Raw genomic sequence first — 5,742 nt, 5'->3', positions numbered from 1 at the left:
TCTGCATTCTCGCTTCGGTCTCCATACCCCCCCCCCCCCCCCCCCCCCCCCCCCCCACCACTAACTCCAGTTGCACACAATGTGTGCGTGGTTTATTTAAAAAGAAAACCTCAAGCGCTGCTATATTGAGGTTTGTTAGCTCTGAAATAACCGCACGTTTGGATTTAAGAGAGGAATTAAGCAGACATTTAAAGTCTTGGGTCTCGCACAAATGTGGAAAAAATTATTCAACAAACCTTAAGCATCATGTTTAACGTTCACACTGCTGGCTAAAGCGATAACTAAAGTTTTTTTACTGACTTCCATTTTAGTTCAATAAAAAGTGTCACAACATCGGATTTCTTTTTTGAATTTTGAATTATTTTATTGAATTTTGATAGGTTCAGACTTCGGTATAATATATTGTTTCGCCCTGACTTGATAACTCTCAAATGTTGCTTTCTTGAAGCTAATGCCTAATGTGTCAAAAAAAATTGAGGCCGTTTTCGGCAGCATAACGCTGATTGAATGCTTCGATTCAATTATTTGATCCACACAAGGTCTTTTATTTTTTGACTTAAAATATTACACCCGTGCCTTTCGATATCTATTCTTACCCGTGGAATGTACTCATAGGACTTCGAGGGGAAACGTTCAAGCGGTTCTTTTCATTCCCACAATAATCATTTCAGCAATCGAGTACTTGGTGGGGGCGCGGGACTAATTGTTCTCACATGGACGTTTGAGCGGTATTTTTAGAGATCCAGGTTACCAATATTCACTTTTAGTTGCACTTGATATGGATACATATGATCAAGTATTGCATTGATATACGGGAATTCAACACTTCACAAAGCTGCTACTTTCCTAACTCTTCAGATAAGGATGGAGCTGATAATACGGCAGTAATTGCCAGTAGCAACGCTGTACCGCTGCTCTGGAGTACACGGGCACTTAGTTGTGTTCTGTGTTCCAACAGATTTATGAAAATTCATCATCAAACTATTCTCTGAAAATCTTGTACATACATTGAGCACTTAGCTTTGAGAAATTTGAATCAGAGTTCAGATGCTCTGCAGCCATATAAATGAACAATTAGGTTTAGTTTTGTCAATGTGTGTACAGTGAAAAGCTTTGTTTTACATGGTATCCTCACAGATCTGATATACTATACATACAGTAAATTCAATCAATGTGTAGAAAAGAACCAGATGCTGGTTTAAATCGAAAGTAGACACAAAATGCTGGAGTAACTCAGCGGCACAGGCAGCATCTCTGGAGAGAAGGAACGGGTGACGTTTCGGGTCGAGACCCTTCTTCAGACAGCAAATACAATCAAGTCAAACTTAAATATATATAATAAATAGACCAAAGAGGTTGATACAGAGTGTAGAATATAGTTCTCAGCATACCAGTTCCATAGGCAAATTCCTACGTCCACAATGAGATAGAGGTGAATAGGACAGTACCCTTGTTTATGGAAGAATTTAACAAACCAAGCCTGATAACAGAGTATGGTGGTAAGGTGGTGGTGATGGTGTATGAGTATGGTGGTGTGCGCTTTCAAACTTCTGCTGTACAGGAGCAGGGAGCAGAAGGAATGATCAGGGTGGGAAAACTCTTTGATATGGATAATCATCACCAGAGAAAAGTACAACTTCATTAAACTTAAACACCATTGGAACGCTCTAAGCAACATCAGGAGTTCCAAGCTGTAGTGTAAAGTTGTGCCATTCAGGGAAAGTCAAGTTCAATATGCAGGAGTATTTATGATTTGGGCTGTAGATTTTTCAGCTGATGATTTGGCCATTATTTTTCAGACATGACTATATTCTTTTGCTCATTTCATTAACAGCCTCTGTGGAAGATCATTTTCACACAATTGCAAATATATTTGAACATAAATAAGCATCGTGTTTTAGCCCATTGCACGTGTGAAAATACAAGTGAGTCTTAAGATCAAATTGTGAATATATACCTAATCATACCCAGAGTTTTCGCTATTTGTAGAGTACACAATGACATATCCTATTCAAAATGGGCAGAGCTGGTAGATGGAATCCAATTTTTAATAATTTTACATTTGTTTCTGTAACAAAATGCCTTCACGGGATTGCTTAAATTTACAACTGAAGGCCAGGTGACAACACAGAAGTGATTCAAGGGATCAATCAGTTTTAAAGAAAATTGATACTACATACTCAGCACTCACAGCTGCCTTGCTGCCTGCAAATGAGAAAGGGTCTAGATGATTAAAGAATTTCACATGCAAACTTTCTTAACAATTAAAGAAACAAGTTTCTACCAGAATCTTGATGAAACTGCCCATAGCCATCCTGAAGCAGATTTCTACAATAATCCAGGAATGGACCAGTATAGGTGGATGAAAATATCCAAAATTACATTATTTCCTACTGAGGGATTCAGCAAAGGAAGTGGTGGTTGACTTTAGAATCTTAGCTATGTTACAGGAGGATTGCATATCCTCCCTTTGGCCCAGGAGTGTCCATATACTCCATAATCTCCTGCAGCTTTGTCAGACAATGCAGAATATAGTTGTGAACTCCTCCACAATCATCCTTAAATACGTATCTGTTGCTTGGAAACTCCAAAGTGGCTGGATGAATTGCTGCTGCTGACTCTGACCTATCAACTCATGGGTAGGTCTGGTGACCTAAGCAGCTCTGGGGTCAACATCTGCTGAAGCCCTTAAGCTAATCCTCCGGCCAAAGGATTTCATCTTTTAATTCCAGACATACTTGCACCATGTGCTCCCATCTGCAATACACTTCTCCTCCATTTCCTTCTCCGTGTGCTTTAGCTCTCTGCTGAGACAGAGTGCGATTAAACAGTGTGATGAAGTACTTCATTGATTCTGTACACTTGGCTCATCAACTCGTGTTTGGTGCATGGAGAAGCTGTGAACAAACTTCAGAAAGCTAGCTGTAATCAATCTTTGCAAAATAAACTTTACGCGGTGCATATATACAACCAGGGCTAAATAAGATACCACAACAATTTCAAAATAGGTGTGGGCATTATGATGAAAGGTTAACCTATGGCCATTGCTTGCACGGTGGCATGGCAACTTTATGTGGAGTGCTGACTTCCTAAGAGTTTACTCTTTATTGGCTGCACATTTCAGCAAGGGACCAAGAATCATAACTTTAAGCAGCAGATAGGGCTGGACTGCAACACTTAAAGCTAGCTTGCACCCGTAAAGCAGGTGTTGGCTGTGGTAAAATAAATCAAACTGGAGAAACAGCAAAGTATAGCAGAGTCTGAGTAGGGGGGGTAAGAAGGTTTGTAGGCAATGCAGTGAAGGCTTTGGTGGTGGAGATCCAAATGGTGGTGGTGGTGGTAGTGGAGTGGGATGGTTGATAGGTGACTGTCATTTCCTGCAGTTTTACTCTTATTCAGCAATAAAAGAATAAGAAACATTGTCAGTGTATTATTGAGTTTAAATGAAATATCAAATTTGCATTGCATACTGAATCATGTTAGCAGTGCATGTATGAATATCTTCACTGACGTGATATCTGGTGCAAATATGACCAGCAGTATGTCCCTTGATGTTGGCTGCCCCATGATTTCAAAGGGACACTTAATGGTACACAAACAATGTCTCCCACTGAGTCCAACAGCTTCAGCCGGAGGCCAGGAGACCCTCTGTGCATGAGCTCATGACCCCCGTGTAAGTTTGTCTTCGAAGATCTGCTGACGGAATTTGAGCACCTGCAGAGAGTGCCACAAGAGAGGTAATGACTTCATACTGATGGTCTGGGTGAACAATATCATCGTCAAATGCAATATCCCACCACTCACACCATTGGCCTCAGGCACAACTCATTTCACCGCATCTCATCACTCTCCTGCCAATAAGCTCCATAAATCAGAATTCACAGCTAATATTCACAGCTCACATCACAAGCTCACTTACCTCGTCCTGCTGCAAGTCGCACACCACTTCTCACATCTTGCACATACAACAAGCTATTCAACCACTAAGAGCTACCTGAGGTACGTACGTTGCATTGCACTCATCGCCAGAGTGAACTCCATCTTGCAGTACACAACTAGCGTATCAGTGTGCAGGAGGCAATGGATAATGGAAAGCAGCCACTCAGCCAATACAAAAGCAAATGTGAAGTTGCTGGAAACCTAAAATGAAAGTAGAAAATGCTAGAAATATGCAGTAAGTCAGCTGGCATTTCTGGAGAGAGAAACAGGTTAGTGATCTTTCATTAGCACAAAGGATCATTGTTTCTATCTGTTTGTTATAGTTTCACTGTTCTTATCCCTTCATTATAATTTCACTGTTTGTATGCCTTTGTTATAGTACCACTGTTTGTATCCTTTCAGAATTTCCTCTTCCACAGCCAACAATAGACCATTGTGGGCTCCATCTGTGCTGGCTCTGATTTGTTCTGTACCTTTTCATATCTTTAATAACTTTTCATACCTCAAGTCTAAACCCTATTCCTTTTCTCCGGAGATGCTGCCTGACCCGCATTTTGTGTCTATCTTCTGTGAATGCCATTGACACGTTCACCTCAATAGACACCAGGAACCAATCCGGTACCTTGATGCAGCTCTGTTCTCTCTCCTTCCATTTTCATTACAAACCTACCTGTGGCTGCTGTCCTCAAAAACAATTAAAATTTGATTCAGTTAAAAAAAAATTAAACGGGGCAGCACGATGGTGAAGCAGGTAGAGCTGCTGTGTCACAACAGAAACCTGTTCAAATCTGAACTCGGTTGCTGCCTGTGTGGAGTTTTCACATTCTCCCTGTGACTGCATGGGTTTCCTCCGGTTCCCATGCACATCTCAAAGATATGTGGGTTTATAGGTTAATCAGTCTCTATAAATTGCTCCTTGTATGTAGGGATGTGGCTGGGAAAGTGGGTTCAGCATAGAACCAGTGTGAACAGAAGATTGATGGTCAGTGGGGACTCGCTGGGCCAAAGGACCTATTTCCACACCGTATTTCTAAACTAAACTAAACTAAACCAAACAGGCACGACTACCTTCCTACCTTCTGTTTCTTTCTGGTAGCAGGTGCAAGGAATGTGACTCCTTTGCTGATTACTTTCATATTTCACAGTTAAACCTGTTCTGTACACACCACTAACAGTTCTAACCAGCTGCTCAGCAAAGCAGGAGATCTGGGTGCATGAAAAGGGAGAACATGCCTTGCAAAAAAAAAAAACGGCATCGCTCTGAAAAAACACTCATGATTTGAGAAAGAGTGGCCTTATTGGAATGAAGATGTCGCACATTCTCCCTGAGAATTAGGTTGGAGAACTGCAGCCTGAGCACCCTTGTCAATGTGGTCTGCTGGTGAGAATATTTATCTTTTTCCTCATCTTCCTAGTAATTTGTCCTGCTCTGTACGTCTCTACCCCCTCACTCAATCATGCTGTACGCCAAGGGGACCTTGCACCAATATCCGGGAGCCACAGATTTGTGCAGAAAGTAGGCAATCAGGAGAAACATCCTTCAAGGGCAGCACGGTTGCACAGCGGTAGAGTTGCTGCCTTACAACGCCAGAGACCCTGGTTCGATCCTGGCCATGGGTGCTGTCTGTACGGAGTTTGTACGTTTTCACCTTGACCGCGTGGGTTTTCCCTGGGTTCTCTGGTTTTCTCACACTCCAAAGACGTACAGGTTAATTGGCTTCGGAAAAATTGTAAACTGTTCCCTAGTGCGTAGGATTGTGCTGGTGTATGGGATCACTAGTCGGCACGGACTTGGTGAGCAGA

Source organism: Leucoraja erinacea, chromosome 11 (assembly GCF_028641065.1).
Source record: "Leucoraja erinacea ecotype New England chromosome 11, Leri_hhj_1, whole genome shotgun sequence".
Lineage (NCBI taxonomy): Eukaryota > Metazoa > Chordata > Chondrichthyes > Rajiformes > Rajidae > Leucoraja > Leucoraja erinaceus.
Note: the sequence above shows the minus strand (reverse complement) of the source record.